Source organism: Notamacropus eugenii, chromosome Y (assembly GCF_028372415.1).
Source record: "Notamacropus eugenii isolate mMacEug1 chromosome Y, mMacEug1.pri_v2, whole genome shotgun sequence".
NCBI classification, from domain to species: Eukaryota; Metazoa; Chordata; class Mammalia; order Diprotodontia; family Macropodidae; genus Notamacropus; species Notamacropus eugenii.
The window spans coordinates 9,211,018-9,232,814 of record NC_092880.1 but is presented as its reverse complement, the minus strand read 5'-3'; the positions used below and the strand labels follow the sequence as shown (position 1 = coordinate 9,232,814).

The following is a 21,797-nucleotide window of genomic DNA, read 5'->3' as shown; positions in this document are numbered from 1 at the left end:
CAAATAGAATGAGAAGGCTTAGAAGGCAAAAACATCAAGAAAACTGAGGGAATGCTGGTAACTTTGGAGATAAATACATACATACACACATATACTTATACATAAATTGGGTGATGAGGTCTATAACTAGGCTTCGAAAGCTTGAGGAAAAAGCAGAAGCAGAAGCAGTGACAGTATGAATTTAGATGAGAAGAGAAATAAAACAATAATAAGAGTTTTGTCATTTATTTTGTTTTGAAACTGTGGGGGATGATAGTTTCTATGTAGGGAGTGAGTTTACTGAGGGTCAGCTGTGACTATGTCTTTCACCTCTTCAATAAGCTCCACTGGCCCTCGCTCAATCTAAGGTCAAATATTATTTCATCTTTCCTTCAATTATTTTTCACTTATATTTTTGATTATATGAAAGGCAAAATATTCATTAGTGCTACAGGAGAGATAGGGTTAGAATAATATGGATAGTGACTGGATCTGGGATTTCAATGGCATAAGAGACTACTAGAAAAAGAAATTCCCTCTCTCAAGGCAGATAGCTATTCTGTCTACAATTTAATATCTTAGGGAGAAGCCTAAAAGATTGAGAGGCTAAGTGACTGACCAGGAAGAAACAACGAATGTGTCCCAAATGTAGGATTTGGACATTACTTTGATAAGCTTTAAAAGAAATGTTTTTCCATTATGCTGCTGCCTCTTTTGGTAAAGTAGGATATGCAATGTATTGATAAATAAAAAAAGAAATATGTTGGTATTATATGCTGAAATAATGTTGCTGGTGACAATGAAGCAATGATGATGATGATGATGATGATGATATTGACTGTAGTTTGTGATAAAAAATAATTGGAGACCACTGATGTATGGTAGTTCTTTTTCATTATTTTGTTTATTTTCAGTGCTCCACAATCACTTCCATATAACCTAGATCTTTCCCCTTCCTCCCCGTTCTTCCCCCCTAACTCCCCCTCCCTTCATGAGACTGCATACAATTCTACATAGGTTCTACATATACATTCCCACTAAATACACCCTCACCTTAGTCACGTTGCACAGAAGAATTGAAATGAATGGGAGAAATAATAAAAAAAGTAACACAAAAGAAAATGATCTGATAATTCTGCGAATGAATTCCATAGTTCTTTCTCTGTATGTGGAAAGCATTTTGCCTTAAAAGGCCATTGGGAATTATTTAAGTCCTTACATTGCAATGAAGTTCTGAGTCTACCAGAAAAAAATCCTCGCACATTGTGGTTGTTGCTGTATACAAAGTTCTCCTGGTTCTGCTCCTTTCGCTCAGCATCAGATCGTATAAGTGTTTCCAGGCCTCTCTGAAGTCCCCCTGTTCATCCTTTCTTATAGAACAGTATTCCATTACATTCCATCACAGTTTATTCAGCCATTCAGCAACTGATGGGCATCCCCTTGATTTCCATATTTTGACCGCCAAAAAGAGAGCTGCTATAGATATTTTTGTACAAGTGGGTCCCATTCCCATTTTTATGATCTGTTGGGGATACAGTCCTAGAAGTGGTATTGTTGGATCAAAGGGTATGCACATTTTTGTGGCCCTTTGGGTATAGTTCCAAATTGCTGTCCAGAATGGTTGGATCAGCTCCACCAACAATGCATTAGTGTTCCAACTCTCCCATATCTTCTCCAACATTCATCATCATCCTGTTTTGTCATTTTTGCCAATCTGATAGGTGTGATGTGGTATCTAACTGTTGGTTTGATTTCCATCTCTCTATCAGTAGTGATTTAGAGCATTTTTTCATATGGCTATAGATAGTTTTAATGTCTTCCTCTGAAAACTGCCTGTTAGTATTCTTTGACCATTTATCAATTGGATAATGCCTTGTATTCTTGTACATTTGACTTGGTTCTCTATATATTTTAGAAATGAGATCTTTATCACAGACACCAGTTGCAAAAATTCTTTCCCACTTTTCTGCTTCCCTCCTAATCTCGGTTGCACTGGGTTTGGTTGTGCAAAAACTTTTCAGTTTAATGTAATCAAAATTAGCCATTTTGCACTTCATAATGCTTTCTGTCTCTTGTTTAGTCAAAAATTCTTCCCTTCTCCATAATTCTGATAAATACACTATACTTTGCTCCACTAATTTGTTTATAGTACCAACCTTTATACCTAGGTCATGTACCCATTTGGACTTTATTCTTGTGTATTCTTGTGTATGGTATGTATAGACAAGTAGGTCTATGCCTAGATTCTGCCACGTTGTTATCCAGTTTGCCCAGCAATTTTTGTCGAACAGTGAGTTCTTATCCCAGAAGCTGGAGTCCTTGAGTTTACCACACAGTAGAATGCAATATTCATTGCCTACTGTGTCTTGACTACCTAACCTATTCTACTGGTCTACCCTTCCTAGTCAGTATAAACTAATTTTGGTAAGTGCTGCTTTATAATACCATTTCAGATCTGGTAGAGTTAGACCAGTTTTAATAGCATTTCTTTTCATTACTTCTCTTGATATTTTGGACCTTTTTTTCTTCCAGATGAATTTTGATACTATTTTTTCTAGCCCTAGAAAATAATTATCTGATCATTTGATTGATATGGCACTGAATAAGTAAATGAATTTAGGTAGAATTTTATACTCTTGAATGTCTGTAGAGGATGCTATATATGCCACAATGACAGTTAGATATAATGGGCTACAGAATTTTTTTTACTCACTTCCTCACACATCATGACTTTTTTGGACTCACAGACTTTTCTATTTCTTTCATCTTTTCATATATATATATATATATATATATATATATATATATATATATATATATATATATATATATATATATATATATATATATATATATATATATATATATATATATATATATATATATATACACTTAGCAGTACAATACCTGGGTTAATGGGAGCGCAGTTTTTTCCAGTTTTTTTTTTGAATAATTCTAAATCGCTTTCCTCATCAAAATCTGATATTACGCCGATTTGTACATTTGTAATTGATAGTTCTTAGAAATATTTCTTTCATACATATGTAGGAGATAGCTAGGTTTTCTACTCTTGAAAAACTGTCTGCTCATATTATGTTTAATTTATCAATGGGGGATTGCTCTTATTTTTTAAATTTGTATCACTTGTATATGTTCATCTATATATATATATATATATATGTATGCATGTATACACACACAAACATATACATACACACATGTATCTATATCTATATATTATACAAAGATACTGGATTGGTTTTCCATTTCCTTCTCCAATGGATGACTTTATTTTTCCTTTATTAAAAAATATTTATTTCTTTTCAGTTTTCAACATAAACTTTTATAAGATTTTGAATTTTAAATTTTCCCCTCTCTCCATTCCCCCCTTCAAGATGGCATACAACCTCATATAGGCTATACATGCCCAATCATATTAAAAATATTTCGACATTAGTCATGTTGTGGAAAAGAATCACAAGAAAAGGGGAAAACCATGAGATAGAAAAAAGAACAACTACAACAATGAAATACAGAGAAAAGGATATGCCTCAAGGTGCGTTCAGACTCCACAGTTCTTTGTCTGGATATAGATAACATATTCTATCATGAATCTTTTGCAGTTGTCTTAGATCATTGCATTGCCCAATGTAACAAAGTCTGTCACCACATTGTTGCCATTACTGTCAGTAATGTTCTGGTGCTGCTCCCTTCAATCAACATCATTTCGTGTAAGTCTTTCCAGGATTTTCTGAAGTCTGAATGCTCACCATTTCTTATGGAAAAATAGTATTCAATTACACTCATAGATCATAACTTGTTCGGCCACTTCCCAGTTGATGGGGATTCCCTCAGTTCCCATTTTTTACTACCACGAAGTGTGCTCCTATAAATGTTTTTGCACTCGTGGGTTCCTTTCCCTGTTTTATGATCTCTTTGAGATACATACCTCCTACTGGTATTGCTGGATCAAAGGATGTACACAGTTTCACAGCACTTCCAGCATAGTTCCAAATTACTCTCCAGAATGGTTGGATCACTTCTACCAATAATGCAATAGTATTCCAGTTTTTCTGCATCTTATCCAACATTTATGATTTTTCTATTTTGTCATGCTAGCCAGTCTGTTAGATGTGCATGGTACCGCAGCATTGTTTTAATTTGTATTTCTTTGCTCAATAGTAATTTAGAGCAATTTCCATGATTATAGATAACTTTAGTTTCTTCATCTGAAAATTGCCTGTTCATCTTTGACCATTTATCAATTAAGGAATGGCTTGTATTTCTATAGATTTTACTCAGTTCTCTATACATTTTAGAAGTGAGACCTTCATTGGAGACATAGTTATAAAAATTATCTCTCAGTTTTCTGCTTCCCTTCTAATCGTGTTTGCATTGGTTTTGTTTGTGCAAAAATGTTTTTAATTTAATGAAATAGAAACTATACATTTTGCATTTCATAAAGTTCTCTATCTCTTGTTTGGAAACAAACTCTTCCATTCTCAACATATCTGACAGGTAAACTATTCCTTGCTCTCCTAATTTGCTTGTAGTTCCACCCTTTATGTTCGTCTATGGATAGTTTCTGCAATACTATTTTCCACTTATGCTAGAAGTTTTTGTCAAATATTCAGTTCTTTGGATGATTTTTCCTCAGAATTCTCTGCTCTGACTTCTACATCCTGGGTAATCTTGCATGATGTAGCTCATGGCTTCATTGAGCCACACAAGCCCCTCCACCATGAAATAAAAAAGAACATTGACCGAGGAAGGGGAATTTTTATTTAGTATTTCAGTATTAGAAGCAATACAAATATATAGAGTTTTATGAAAGAATAGAAAGACATCTTTGATTTATTGTTTTTATTTCAATGAATATTTCTAAATGATTAGTATATTTTAGCAAAATAATTAATACATTTTCTCAAGCTTTTCTTGTGAAAGATAGAGAAAAATGGGCTAGTTGGAAGTACAATTATTTGGATATTGTGCTGGTTATATGATCAGACACAAAGTTGTTAACAACTTACAAGATCTCCAAAGGAAGTTTTTGTGACAATTCTATAATTCAAATGCAACTTGAAGAGAAAGGAAAAGAATAGATCCCTGGCTCATATTTGTGCATCATATGAAAACGAATCAGACCAAGCAGAAGTGACAAGATACACTTATTTTAGGGTAAAAACTAACTTATTATTTTGACTTCCCTTGGAAAATTAAGATAATGATGAAGAAATCAAATTGGATGTTCATGCTTTAACTATCTATTGTACTATAGAAGCCACAGGCCAGCATTGTCAATCAGAAAGCATTTATTAAATACCTACTGTTTTCTGGATACTGTGCACTTGCTGTGGATACGGATACAAATACCAGTCTGAGACAGCTGTGTGTGTGTGTGTGTGTTCATCCTTCATTGCCAAAGAAGACCATGCCCTCAGAGAAATAATGACATGACATGCACTTGACTTTGTTTTGAGTGAGGGAGGGCTGTGCAGGTCACCAGTCTCACTTCTCCTCCAGAGCCATCTGAATCCAGTGACCAGATATTCATCAGGATGACTGGAGATGACCCAGGAGGAGGCAAGTGGGGTTAAGTGACTTGCCCAAGGTAACACAGCTAGTGAGTGTCAAGTGTGTGAGGTGAGATTTGAACTCAGGCCCTTCTGATCCTGCATTGGTGCTCTATCCACTACACCATCTAGCTGCTCCCAAACTCCTTCAGTATTCATAGATTGAAAGGCCACTTTATTTTCTGGTCTATTTTATAGATATGCATATACATACATACCATATATGCATGTATATACCCATGTATGTGCGTATATATGTATATGTATGTGTATGTACAAGTAAATCTATATACATATGTATATGATGTGTACACATATATGTATTGTACATACATGCATGTATATACACACATACATGTGTGTGCATGTATCTATTAGTCATGTGCTGGCACATAATACATCCCATATAAAAGTTGATTCCCTTCCTCCCTGTAAGTCATGTAGCCATTTGAAACATCTAAGTATATAAAGTGAAGCTTATGTGTGTGTGTATATGTGTGCGTTTGTGTGTGAGTGTGTATACATCTGTATATATATATATGTGTGTATATGTGTATATATGTGTATATCTGAATATATATGCATATATGCATATGCACATGTGTATATATGTATGCATATGTATGTACATGCATGTATGTGTATATGTGTAAGTTCTTACATGCATGTGTATACGCATGTGTGTATGCATATGTGCATATACATAAATTTGCACATATATACATATACATATATATTTATATACACACATTAAGATATACACGTACATATGCAGATATCCATATCCATATATGTATATGTGTATAGGTGTGTGTATATGAGTGTATATCTATGTCTATGTATGTATACATATGTATGTGCATATGTGCATATATGTATATATTTATATGTGTATTTTCATATATGTATACATTCGTATATGCATATGTGTATATACGTTAAATATATGTGTACACATATGAATATATGCGTGCATGTATATGTATATATACACATATATACATATGTAAATATATAGATATAGGTTTGTTTAGGAATACTAGTCTGTAATATTTGTTTTGAATAATGTCAAAAAAAAATTTTTCCCAGTGATTGTCCTCACTATATTTTAAACATGCCTATTTTTGATGAATACTGCTGTATAACCAGCTCTGATAAAACAGTGACTGATAAGAATATTTCTCCTTTAAAATTAGAGAAAGTATAAACTTGGCCTCCACTTTCTTCTCTTCTCTTCGTATGTTTGTGGGTGAATGTGCATGTGTACATATAAACTTATATACACTTGGATGTTTATATGTTTATACATATGTTTACAGACACTCCTGTATGCACTATATGTTTATATGTGCATATGAATAGATCTTAAGTACAGATACATGTGCACATACAGTTATACATACATGCATAAGTGCATATGTGTGAACTGTGATCAACAGTGCTCTAGGATGAGGATTTGGAGAAGAAATGGACATCAGAGGTCCTGTAGCCCAGCATTTTCTTTTCTTTGATGGGGAAAATGGCAAAGTGAGGGAAAATAATTTGCTCAATATCATATAGCAAGTAATAAGTGGATAATTCGAAAAAGCTGCAAATACTTATATGAACTGATTCAAAGATAAGTGAGCATAACCAAGAGAACATTGTATTCAGTAGCAGCAAATTTGTAACAATGATCAGTTATGGAAGACATAGCTTCTCTATTCAGTAAAATGGTCCAAGTTAATGCTCAAGTACTCATTATGAAAAATGCAGTCCACGTCAAGAGAGAGAACTGTTTACCTTTGAGTGCAAAGTGAACCACATTTACATACACGCATATATATATATATACATACACGCAACATTCATATGTATGTAGATGTTCATATGTGTGTATATATGTCTTAAATTTTGCTTCATAGTTAATAAATATTTTCTGAATGTTTTCATATGTTTACTTGAATAAATATAGCTTTCCTTCTCAATGGGTGAAGTAAGGACTGGAAGAAGGAAGAAAATGTAAAAGAAAAAATTTTTAATGCTAAAAAAATAATAAATTTAAAGAAAAGATCCTGAACTAAGAGCTTCTCTAAGGCGTGTAGGAAGAAAAGTTGTCCCAGATTTGAACAAACTGCAATTTGAGCTCTTTCAACTTTATGAATCTAGAATCATTGACAGTGCTTTTAAATTGCCTCAAAGTAAAACTGTAAACCCTAAGGGTGTGTGTGTGTGTGTGTGTGTGTGTGTGTGTGTGTGTGTGTGTGTGTATTATATATGTATATGTATATATATATATGGAGAGAGAGAGAGAGAGAGAGAGAGAGAGAGAGAGAGAGAGAGAGAGAGAGAGAGAGAGAGAGAGAGAGAGAGCTGATTTCACAGTGTTTCCTTCAGGAGCACACAAAAAATGCTCCAGCCTGGAAATATGCCCTGTGCATAATTCATAATGTAGAAAGACTTCATGGTGTAAACACCACTCAGAGTGCCCATGCTTGAAGCAAGTATTCTTCACTTGCGGTCTTCCATTTACAGACATTTTTCACCCTATAAGCACTGAACTTTAAGAAAGAGATCCCCTAGTATTAAGAAGTCCTCGCTTGTGAAAAGCAAATTCTTGATACCTGTCACCACACTGTGGGAATGAGTGGAGAAAGAGTAATACCTTGTGCTTAGAACATCTTGACACACATACTACAAGTGGTATCTGTGAATCTTTGAATAAATTCAGAAAGAGAGAGAAAGAGAGAGAGGGAGAGAGAGGGAGAGAGGGGGTTGGAAATTTCAAAGAGAAGAGAATCTTTTCAGAAGAAACGAGTGGTTTCAAATACTACAGACAGGAAAGATTAGAATGCAAAAAGACCAAGAAAAAAGATAAGAGAACACTAGTAATGGGAGACAAGTTAGAAGGTGTATAGGTAGAATTTAGAACAGGAGAAATGAGTAAAAAGAGAAGCAGTGGAACTTTGGGATATAGATAAGAGAGATAAAGCAAGGATAGGTGTTGTGCTGTTCTGATTTTTGTTTGGTTTTGAAACATTGGGGCAGAATACTGATTTAAAAGAAAATGAGGAGTGAAACCACTGCTGTAGATCCGTTTTAAGAGCCATTGTAGCTCTACGTAGTTGCAGTGATTAGCTGATGTCCTTGGTAGTCAGGACATAACAGCAAAATGAGCACTCGTCTAGGAAATCAAGAGAATTGGGTTTGCATTCTGACCTGAACACTTATTAGCTCTGTGTCCCTAGGCAAGTTATATAAGTCAGAAAGGTCAGATTCCTCATCTGTACAACTGAGAGCTGTAATTCCTGAGAAGTCTTCGTAGTGAAATCATTGTAAAAATCAATTGAGATAGAGGTGCTTTAGGTAGCATGAAAAACTATAAGTGTAAGGAATCATTAATGTTAGAATATAAATTAAGCATGTAAATGATAATCCTCCTCTTTCTCCTTATACTTTAGTACTTCTCTTTTTTTCCTATCAAGATAACATCAGAGACAGTTCATTCCTATTAATTGCTTATCTGTGGCCCATAGATAATAATGGAATAGAGTGGATTCTCTGGATCCTGATCCCCAGAGGATCCCACAGATATGAAATCCCTAGTATCATGCCCACATGCAGCTTTAGGAGGCAGGAGAGTGACTTGCCTCTCTTCAGAAGGTAGATTTGCTTACAATGGTGTTGCTTGAGTCTTCATGCAAAATGATCTATTTTTTAAAAGAAAAGTGAAATGAAAAAGAAAAATGTCTCCCTCTTTCCCCTTGGAAATTCTTCTAGGATATTCTGTTACTGAAAAAGCCTGGCCTCTCTCTAGCCCATACCTATTTACTTAAAGGCAATAAAATATTCTAAATATATCCCAGTCCTGCCAAGGTTTTGTACAGAAGCAGGATCAATAGAAACAACATGTAATGGACAGAGCTGTTAGCTTTAGGCCCTTGGGTAAATCCATTTGCCTTTTGGTCCCTTAGTTTGCTCATCTGTAAATGGAAGACATAGAGCCAGGTTGATCTCTGAATTTTCTTCCACCTCTAAATTCCACTACACTGGAAGTAACAAATTGGGATGTAAATGTATGAACAACCTGAGGATTTCAAAACAAATATATTCCTTTCCTAATTAACATTTTGAAGGATGAGACTATTCAAGGAATGGCTAGAATAGGCTGGTCAGTAGGGCACCTAAATGATGAATTGCCTAATATGTGTGATTTTTGCTGTTTCTCTCAAAACAGGTTCATTTTCATCCGAGAACATGTGGAGATAGTGCAGTGAACAGAAAGCATCCTAATAAAAATCCTACTTTCTTTCTTTCTTGGAATTTTTGGTTGGAAAAACTGGATGACAAGATGAAGAATTAACTGTATTACAGTTAAGTCAAGGTGGGTTAAAGAGTTAAAGAAGAACAACAATATATATATATATATATATATATATATATATATATATATATATATATATATATATATATATATATATATATATATATATATATATATATATATAAATGTACAGTAGAAAACAGTAACTTTTTATCAACGGTGAAGGGAGGGATGCAAAAACTTAACTGTAAACATTGTCTGGCAAGAACTATCACATTCCTCTACTGTCATGAAAGATTCTATAACATATAGAAATAACTTCATTAATCCACAGAATATCAATATTAATGAAGTTTAAAAATGAAAAGAGTCCTCAGTAGAAAACCGCTTCCCTTAGGGAATTGAATGACTGTGTAATTCTCACTTTTACTTCCTGTGGCAGTTGCCTACCAGTGTATATATGACTTGCTGCTCTATGTAAGTGGAGTTACGTAGAACAACTGAGAAACTAATAAGAATGCAAAACAAACTTTACAGCATCTGTCCTCAGATCTCCCTATAGTTGAGCTGGCTCATACCACATGCGATAGCAAGTTCTGATACTGAGAAGAAAACCCTGCAATAAATATGGAAATAAAAATTTCAATTAAATCGGAAAGATGATGAATAGGTTTGTAAGGATGTGTTGAGTAAAAAGGTATCACAGAGCAGAAGGGGACTTTGGGTGTCTCTCCAATGACACCATCCACTATATGGAATAACATCCATTGGAAGAAAAAAAGACTAGAAAATCTATTTGACAATTAGTAGGAAACTGGAATAAAGGGAATACTTGTATGTTTATCCTTCATTGCCAAAGAAGACCATGCCATCAGAGAAATAATAACATGACTTGCACTTGACTTTATTTTGAGTGAGGTAGAGCTTTGCAGGTCTCCAGCTCACTTCTTCCCCAGAGCCATCTGAATCCAGTGACCAGATATACATCAAGATGACTGGAGATGACTCAGGATGAGGCAATTGGGGTTAAGTGACTTGCCCAAGGTCGCACAGCTAGTGAGTGTCAAGTGTCTGAGGTGAGATTTGAACTGAGGTCCTCCTGACTTCTCCACTGGTGCCTATTCCAGTGCACCACATAGCTGCCCAAAGGGAATACTTGACTCGGCTTCAGAAGGCCTTGTTTCTTGTAAGAAGTCTTTCCTTGAATAAAGTTCTTTTCTTCCGGTAGTCACACAATTTCTTCCTCTGCAACATAAAATAATCATTACATGATTCACGAAACTCCTTTTTAATTCACATAGTGTGGCTAGATTTACCAGTTTCATTAAAGTTTTTTGAATTCTGGGACAGTTTTGGTTTGGTCTTTGTGTCTCCAGTGTCTAACATGATGCCAAACACATAGTATGGTTTTGTAAAAGTTCGTCGAATTGTCTGTCTCTAAGAGGTGCTTTTAAACATTCTTTGTAAAGGAACATGATCTTTCTGAATCAAAGGTATTTTGCATAAATAGATGGCTCCTTGGTTATGTTTATGTCATTAGAGTGGATGGGACCTGAGCTGAACACTTAACCGTAGAAGCCTGTAACCATGGTATGATATCAAACTGTACTTCAAAAAAGTGAAGGGATAGAGCTGCTAGACATGATCTCTACAACAGACCAAAGAGGACAGCTACCCTCCCATCATTTCACAGATGAGTTACCTGAAGCCCAGAGAGATGGAAGCATTTTCCTCCTATTACACAGCCCATATTCCGGGATCATAATATGTGCTTAATATTTAATATCATAGAGATAAAAAGAAAGAGAAAATTAGAAAGCTTATTTTCCAATACCACATTTTACTGTTGATTAAACTGAACTGAATTTAGTGACTCATCAGTGGTTATAGAGTTGTATAGCAAGTGACAATTTGGGATTCATATTCTTTGACTCTAAATTCTATGCTTCTTTTCAGTTAAGTGAAGGAACCTATTTGAAGTGAATTTAAAAGAAATATTCAGGACTTGATCTTTGGTATTGCCAACCCAAATCCAGTGAGTTCTCTTCACTAGAGCACACAGCTAAAAAAAAGACTTAACAAAGATTCTGCCAATGAAAGAAAGACAAGGACCACAACTACGATGCAATCCAGTGTGTGAACAAAGTTGTCAAAAAGTAAAGCTTCTCTACGATGGAAATCTCTCTTGACATGGGCTCTATCCCTCCTCCGTGAACCTAGAATGGAATTTCAATATAGCATAGTGATGATACTATCTTGGTAATATCCTCCCAGTTTAGTAAAGTGGAAAAAACCACTCCCAAGTCAAATGACTTTGATTGCAACTCTACCTGTGTGACAATGAGCTAGCCTTCTATTATCCTCGGGTCTCATTTTTCTAATCACTACAATGAGGTGATTCAACTACATGTTACCTGTGGTCCCTTATAGATTATGATCTACCATTCTTGATGTAAAGAAAGTTTATTTCCCTCAGGAAGCCTGGCCAGAGATGATACCATTTCACTAAGGAAGTCAATGAGAGTTTAAGGAGTATCATGTTCTCCAAACTGAACCCCCATGAAGCATCTCCCCCAACTTGTCAGTGTCAATAAAGGAAGAAATCATTCCTTATTTTTTATTCATTCAAACAATACATAAACATTATTTACTAAGCATGTACTATGTGTGAATTACTAAGTAATAGGAATACCAAGAAAAGAAATATTCCTTTGTTGCTTAGAAATTTATGTTCTTCTGGAGAGATAATTTAATATATATACTTGGTTTTGTATGCATTCGACGTCATGTCTGAACAAAGACTTGATGATTTTTTTACATCTTTGAGACATTTGCCTATGAGACAAGAAAATAGTGACTTTTGTCCCAGATCTATCATTTGCTATTTTTTTGGTCTTGTGCCTTTCCTCATCTGGCCTCAAGTTCCACCATTATAAAATAAGAGGGTTAAACTGAAGTACCTCAAAGGTTCTTCCTGACTTTACATTCCTAAACTCAGAGTCAGCTGGCTCTATGTGTGGTGTGTTTCTGTCGGATATTTTTCCTCAGGAGCACCCTGCACATTAAGTCCATGGGAGTTTGTATGCTATGCTTGTTTCCTATCCTTAGGATCCAGTGTTCCAAAGGGCCAAAGTGGGAAGCCATTTTTAGAAACAAAAGCACTGCATTAGAAGTTACAGGAACTGGCATTTAACCCAAGTTCTCATACTTTGTGACATTCCAAGGCAGTTTCCTCCATTTTTAAAACTGATTAGGTTGAGGGCGGAGCCAAGATGGCGGAGTAGAAAGACTCACATACACATAGCTCCGAACCCACAACCCACAGAACGGCTACAGGGGAATAACTCACAGCGAATTCTGCACCCAGAGGCCACGGAATATTGGAGCAAGGGAGATTTCTGTTCTGGAGGGACCTGCAAACCTCTCGCGGGGGGTCCTTCGCGCTGCGGACTGGGCGCTGGGACTGGGAGCTGAGGGCAACCCTGCAGCGGCCGCGGCACCAAGAGGAAAAGATCCAAGCGGGCTTCGGGGACGGGATCTCCAGCGGCCACGCGGGTCCCTCCACCCACAGAGGGACCTGCAAACCTCTCGCAAAAGGTCCGTCGCGCTGCAGACTCGGAGCCCAGCCCAGCCCAAACCTGCTGCGGCCACGGCACCAAGAGAAACAGACCCGAGCAGGCTTCAGGGACGGGATCTCCAGTGGCCGCACAAGTCCCTCCGCCCACAGGTGACGGGGGTCGGTGAGAGAGTCTCTTTGGCATGTCGAGAGGGGAGTGGGGTGCCCCCATGATTCGGGCCCCCCCGGGAGGTAGAAGCTGAGAGGCGGCTGCAGACCAGGGCTCCCCAAGCGGGCGGGAGCCTGGATCCATTGTGGAAGGTCTGTGCATAAACCCCCTGAGGGAACTGAGCTTGAGAGACGGCCCTGCCCCGACCTGACCACCTGAACTTAATTCTCACACTGAATAGCAGCCCTGCCCCGGCCAAAAGCCCTAAGGCTGGAAGCAGCATTTGAATCTCAGTCCCCAAACACTGGCTGGGAGGACCAGGAGGCGAGGTGGGTGTGAGGAGAATATTCAGAGGTCAAGTCACTGGCTGGGAAAATGCCCAGAAAAGGGAAAAGAAATAAGACTATTGAAGGGAACTTTCTTGGAGAACAGACATTTCCTCCCTTCCTTTCTGATGAGGAAGAACAATGCTTATCATCAGGCAAAGACACAGAAATCAAGGCTTCTGTCTCCCAGCCCACCCAATGGGCTCAGGCCATGGAAGAGCTCAAAAAGAATTTTGAAAATCAAGTTAGAGAGGTGGAGGAAAAACTGGGAAGAGAAATGAGAGATATGAAAGAAAAGCATGAAAAGCAGATCAGCTCCCTGCTAAAGGAGAACCAAAAAAATGTTGAAGAAATTAACACCTTGAAAACTAGCCTAACTCAATTGGCAAAAGAGGTTCAAAAAGCCAATGAGGAGAAGAATGCTTTCAAAAGCAGAATTAGCCAAATGGAAAAGGAGATTCAAAAGCTCACTGAAGAAAATAGTTCTTTCAAAACTAGAATGGCACAGATGGAGGCTAAGGACTGTGTGAGAAAGCATGATATCACAATACAAAACCAAAAGAGTGGAAAAATGGAAGATAATGTGAAATATCTCATTGGAAAAACAACTGACCTGGAAAATAGATTCAGGAGAGACAATTTAAAAATTTTGGGACTACCTGAAAACCATGATCAAAAGAAGAGCCTAGACATCATCTTCCATGAAATTATCAAGGAAAACTGACCTGAGATTCTAGAACCAGAGGGCAAAATAAATATTCAAGGAATCCACAGAACACCACCTGAAAGAGATCCAAAAAGAGAAACTCCTAGGAACATTGTGGCCAAATTCCAGAGTTCCCAGGTCAAGGAGAAAATATTGCAAGCAGCTAGAAAGAAACAATTCAAGTACTGTGGAAATACAATCAGGATAAGACAAGATCTAGCAGCTTCTACATTAAGGGATTGAAGGGCATGGAATAGGATATTCCAGAAGTCAAAGGAACTAGGACTAAAACCAAGAATCACCTACCCAGAAAAACTGAGTATAATACTTCAGGGGAACAATTGGTCTTTCAATGAAATAGAGGACTTTCAAATTTTCTTGATGAAAAGACCAGAGCTGAAAAGAAAATTTGACTTTCAAACACAAGAATGAAGAGAACCATGAAAAGGTGAACAGCAAAGAGAAGTCATAAGGGACTTACTGAAATCGAACTGCTTACATTCCTACATGGAAAGACAATATTTGTAACTCTTGAAACATTTCAGTATCTGGATACTGGGTGGGATAACACACACACATGCACACACGCACACATACATAGAGACAGAGTGCACAGAGTGAATTGAAGAGGATGGGATCATATCTTTAAAAAAATGAAATCAAGCAGTGAGAGAGAAAGATATTGGGAGGAGAAAGGGAGAAATGGAATGGGGCAAATTATCTCTCATAAAAGAGGCAAGCAAAAGACTCATTAGTGGAGGGATAAAGAGGGGAGGTGAGAGAAAAACATGAAGTCTACTCTCATCACATTCCACTAAAGGAAAGAATAAAATTCACACTCATTTTGGTAGGGAAACCTATCTCACAATACAGGAAAGTGGGGGACAAGGAGACAAGCAGGGTGGGGGGGATGATAGAAGGGAGGGCATGGGGAGGAGAATGCAATTCGAGGTCGACACTCATGGGGAGTGTTAGGATCAAAAGAGAATAGAAGTAATGGGGGACAGGATAGGATGGAGGGAAATATAATTAGTCCTATACAACACAACTATTATGGAAGTCATTTGCAAAACTACACAGATTTGGCCTATATTGAATTGCTTGCCTTCCAAAGGGAAGGGGTGGAGAGGGAGGGAGGTAAAGAATTAGGAACTCAAAGTGTTAGGATCAACTTTAATGTTCTTACCACTAGGAAATAAGAAATACAGGTAAAGGGGTAAAGAAAGCTATCTGGCCCTACAGGACAAAAGAGAAGACGGAGACAAGGGCAGAGAGGGATGATACAAGAGAGAGCAGATTGGTCACAGGGGCAATTAGAAAGCTTGGGTTTGGGGGGGAGGGGATAAAAGGGGAGAAAATTTGTAACCCAAAATTTTGTGAAAATGAATGTTAAAAGTTAAATAAATAAAAAAACTGATTAGCTTGAAATATTTATTCTTTATGAACTCCTTTAGCTTTGTACTCTTTTATCCAAGAAATTCACAATAAATCTACTACTCAGGGCACCCTACTACATATTTATATGTCCTTCATAGTTCCCCCTTAAATTCAACAGAAATCTTCCATCCTGAAACATTTACCCGTTGCTTTAATATAATTACTCATCAAATAAGAGCCATCCCAATTCAGACTTATAAGAAACTAGGTTTACTGAAAACCCGCATGTTCATATCAAGAATTAAAGAGTTTGTTCTACATTGGAACACTTGAGCACATTATAGATTTTCTTTGCAATGAAGGTCTTTGTCAATCCTCTTTTAATATTATGCCTCTATCCAGTCGTACATTGAAAAACATCTAACATTCTCTCCAGTAAAATAAAATATGCTGAACATAATTTTAAAGTATATTCTGTATTATTAACATTACATCCAAGTCATTTTCCCCCTGTGAATATCATTTTCTTTACTATAAAAAAGAAAAAAAATCTCATATACAGCAATCTATTTCACAATTTTACAACTTTTCAGTCATTAACCTCAAAGATATTATATATGTGAGACACTGTCATGGCTGTCTTACATTGGTATTAATCTCAGGCCCATCTAGGAAGAATTTGGTGATTTAGTTAGATTATTAAATAAAATTATTTGATAACTTCATTTTAATCCACACATGATCAGTTTCAATTTTAGGTGCTAATAACAAAGGCCTGAAAATGGCCTTAAATAAAACTGAGAAGTAAAACTAGCATTTAATGATAACTAAACATCATCATCATCATCAATCACTATCATCATCTTGGTGAAATGATGCAATTGATAGTCTTGTTGAAGTGGACCAGGGTATAAAATAAAACAACACTGGACTGAGAAGAATTTCCTATTTTCATGGAAGCGATGGAGAGATTTGAATAAAAGTACATTTATAAAGCATTTAGCAATATTTCAAGAGTTATGTAAGCTTTAGTTATTATTATTGTTACTCTTATTGCTACTCATCATCATTATTATTGATTTTATAAATGGTTGAATGGTAAAATTCAAAGATTAATAATTTCTTGCCAACTTGGGAAGAAATATCTAGTGAAGTACCTTAGGAATCTGTGCCTTATCCTACTTAGTTCAAATTTTTATAAATTTTGTTTGGGAAAATGTATAAATTGCCTGTATATTAGAAACTGAAGCATGAACCTGAATGACAGAAAGCATGAACTGATATGTACCACACTGAATGAGAGCAAAACTTTTAAAAAAGTTTTGGATGTGCTAAAGCATTTAACTGAATCTAACAAACTCAATAAATCAACAGGCATTTATTAATTGCTTGCTAGAACAAAAGCATGTTGATAAATGTGGGGGGAGGGGTACTATGACACATTTGGAGCAGCAACAACAACTACAAAACTGTGCCTCTCCTCTTGGATCTTACATTTTGAAAGAAAATGTGCATTTTTAAAAAGAATACATGGAAAAAAATAAAAGATCCTTTGTACAAAAGGAAGGAACATCTGAATGTACTAGAAAAAAAATCCCATGTAGAAGATATCCTTGGACATCTTTTTTGAAGAAAACTATTGAAAGGTGAGGATGAAATATGTTCTAGTCTTGTATACTATTAAATTTAAGGCTCTTACCCTTAAATGAGGTAGGGGAAACGTTCATTATAAAGCAAGTCCACCTTTCAAAATTTTCTAACTTCACAGAAAGAGAAAAGGTTCCTTCCAGGTAATTGGAAAAACAGCATTCCTTCTTATACTAGTCTCCAACCTTGGGGGAAAGTGAGGTATATCATTCTCAGGCCTGAGCTATCTAATATTTTGGAGGGATTTAATCTTGAACCCAAACATCTAGTCCTGTTGCTAACCAACTAAATTGACTTTTCAATGATTAACAAATGCCTTCCTGGTCATTTATTGCCCATCACAGTGATTCTCCATCCTTCACTGTTGCCTTCCTTATTCCAGCTGTTCTAATATCCTACTTTCAAGAAACCCATTCCTTCCAATGTGTTTACTTAAACATCTTTTTTTTCCTACGTAATATTTTAATTTTATTTTAAATCTTTCCCTTGATGACTGTATCACTCTGTTATCTCTCATTCTTTGAGGTTTACTCAAATTCTGTGTACTACCCAATAAGAACTCTGGGAGCTGTTGCCATCATTGATGTTGTTCTGCATGGCACCACAGGAAAAACAAATAACAATGGTAAAAAAAAAATTATAGAGAGATAATATAAGATTGGGAGTAGGGTGGTGTGCTAATAATTATGGCCATCACAAACTGGAATGGGCTGTCTTGGAGGTATGTCAGAGATATGTCTTGCCCAGGTTATGTGAGATATGTCTTGTCCAGGTAGAGATTGAAAATAATGACCTTTGGTTATACTTCACAATTAAATTCTCTGAGGTTTTCTTATGGATATTTTTCCATTCTCATTAGTACACTAGAGACCCCAACAAACATCTTCAATCTATGTGAATGCCCATTAGATGCCCAGCTCTTTGAAGGGAGGTTTATTTTTTGAGGGGCTGGTATAATTTTGCTTTGTTTTTACTTTATGCCCTCAATGAGTATCATAGTAATATGCAAAGAATACAGGTTGGATATTCTTTTGAAAATACCATTTTTTCAGGTCTAGCTTTCTGATTCTTTTCTCCAGCATGAATGATGGTGACTAGTGAGGGAAATCAGAGTACAACATTTGCAACATTTGCCCTCTTGGGTTTCTCAGATTACCCAGACTTTCAAGTGCCCTTCTTCCTAGTGTTCTTGATCATATAGTCTATAACTATGGTGGAAAATCTAGATATGATTGGCATCATCCGAATCAACACCAAACCTCACACCGCGATGTACTTTTTCCTCAGTCATTCGTCCTTTGGGGATTTCTGTTATTCTTCCATCATTGCTTCGAAGATGTTGGTGCACTTGCTCATAAAGGACCTAAGCATATCCTTCTTTGATTCTTTCGTATATTTTTTTTTCTTTTGTGCCTTTGTAGTGATTGAGTCTTTCCTGGTGGTAGTAATGACCTATGATCACTTTGTGGTTATTTGCAATCCTTTGCCATGTACAATTGTCATGTCCCAGAAGCTTTGTGCCCTGTTGGTAACTGGATCATATGCATGGGGTACAGTCTGTTCCCTTCTACTCACATTCTCTGCTATTCAATTAACACTTTATGGTTCAAACACAATTAATCATTTTTGCTGTGAGTTCTCATCACTTCTTACTCTCTCCTGTCCTGATACACACTTGAACCAGATGCTGCTTTTCATCTCCGCCACTTTTAATGAAGTGAGTACACTTTTGATTATAATGACCTCTTATGTATTCATTTTTGTCAGTGTCCTGAAGATGAATTCCTCAAGTGGACGATGCAAAGCCTTTTCCATATGTGCCTCTCACTTAAAGGCTATAACTATCTTTCATGGGACCATTCTCTTTCTCTATTGTGTTCCTGACTCCAAGAATTCTTGCCACACAATCAAAGTATCTTCTGTGTTTTATACAATGGTAATCCCTATGCTCAGTCCTCTAATCTATGGCCTGAGAAACAAAGATGTAAAAGAAAAAGTTATTTGATTAATGGGAATTAAAATTTCTTCTCCCTGAGCATATCACCTAGTAATTAAAATTTTCTAGTGACGAATATTTAAGCACCTCACCTCTGGTAAGCTCCAATTAGATGAATGACTTACATGAAAAAGGTCATATAACCATCAATTTAAAGAAATACGTAACATATAGCTTATGAAGATCATTATAGACAACAATTTCATCATGAAAAATTGATAAAGATGAGTAAGGATGATAAATTGAAAATTTTGATTAGATAAATTTAAAACATTTTAATTAAAATACTAAATAAAGTGAAAGTTAAAAAGGAACGGTTTTGGGGGGGAACAATTGCAACAAATTTTATTGATTCACTCTCATCTCTGACTTTTTTTGATTAATTAAAGATCTTCTATGTATTTTTAGTTTTCGGCATTCATTTCCACAAAAATTCGAGTTCCAAATTTTCTCATCTCTCCCCTGCCTCCACCCCATAAGGCCTTGCTTTCTGATTACCCCTTTCCTCAATATGCCCTCCCTTCTATCACACCCCTCTGTTCCCTTATCCCCATCTTCTCTCTTTTCTTGTAGGACAAGATAAATTTCTATACTCCATTACCTGCATTTCTTTTTTCTCAGTTGTATGCAAAAACAATTCTCAATATTAGTTTCTAATACTTTGAATTCTAAATTCTCTCCCTTCCTCCCTCTCCACCCACCGCCACTGAGAAGGTAAATAATCCAATATATGCTGTATATGTGTAGTTTTGCAAAAGACTTCCATAATAGTCATGTAGTGTAAGACTAACTATAATTCCCTCCATCCTATCTTGCCCCCATTTGCTCTATTCTCTCATCTGACCTTGTCCCTCCACAAGAGTGTTTACTTCTAATTACTCCCTCCACTCTTTTGCCCTCCCTTCTCTCATCCTCCTCACACCACTTGTCCGCTTCTCCCCTAATTTCCTGTAGTGTAAGATAGATTTTCATACCAAATTGAGAGAGCATTTTATTCCTTCCTTAAACTACATGTGAAGAGAGTAACCTTCACTTTTCCCCTCTCACCTCCTTCCTTTTCTCCTCCATTGAAAAAGCTTTATCTTGCCTCTTTTTTGAGAGATAATTTGCCCCATTCCATTTCTCCCTTTCTCCGCCCAATATATTCCTCTCTCACCGCTTAATTTGTTCTTTTAAATATCAACTCAACCTGTACTCTCTGTCCATATGTGTGTGTGTGCAATCCCTCAAGAGTTACAAATATTCTCTTTCCATGTAAAAATGTAGACAGTTCAACTTCAGAAATTGATTTATGATTTCTTTCTTGTTTACCTTTCCATTCTTCTCTTGCTTCTTGTGTTTGAAAGTCAAATTTTCTATGCAGTTCTTCTCTTTTCATCAAGAATGCTTGAAAGTCCTCTATATCCTTGAATGACCATTTTTTTTTCCTCTAAAATATTACACTCAGTTATGCAGGGTAGTTGATTGTTGGTTTTAAACCCAGTTTCTTTGACTTCTGGAATGTAATATTTGAGGCCCTTCGATCCCTTAATGTAGAAGCTGCGGGATCTTGTGTTATCCTGATTGTATTTCCACAACACTCAAATTGTTTCTTTCTAGCTGCTTGCAAAATTTTCTCCTTGACCTGGGAACTCTGGAATTTGGTTGCAATATTCCCAGGAGTTTCCCTTTTTGGGTCTCTTTCAGGAGGTGATCAGGGGATTCTTTCAATATTTACTTTGGGCTCTGGTTCTACAATATCAGGACAGATTTCCTTGATGATTTCGTGAAAGATGATGTCTAGGCTCTTTTTTTGATCATGGTTTTCTGGCACTCAAATGATTTTTGAATTGTCTTTCCTGGTTCTATTTTCCAGCTTAGTTGTTTTTCCAATGAGATATTTCACATGATGTTCCATTTGTTTCATTCTTTTGCTTTTGTTTTGTAATTTCTTGGTTTCTCATAAAGTGATTAGCTTCCATCTGCTCCATTCTCATTTTTAAAGTACTATTTTTTTCAGTGAACTTTTGAACCTCCTTTTCCATTTGACTAATTCTGCTTTTTAAAGTATTCTTCTCCTCATTGCCTTTTTGGACCTCTTTTGCCAACTGAGTTAGGTTATTTTTAAAGGTGTAGTTTTCTTCAACATTTTTGTGTCTGTTTTATCAAGCTGTTTACTCGCTTTA

At 36.3% G+C, this 21,797-nt stretch overlaps 2 pseudogenes; one reads left to right on the top strand and one right to left on the bottom strand.

The window, feature by feature from the left end:
- The window catches only part of LOC140516782 (olfactory receptor 5W2-like), a 197,441-nt pseudogene that overhangs the window by 113,741 nt on the left and 61,903 nt on the right, over positions 1 to 21,797 (bottom strand).
- On the top strand, positions 18,721 to 19,671 carry LOC140516673 (olfactory receptor 5D18-like; annotated as a pseudogene).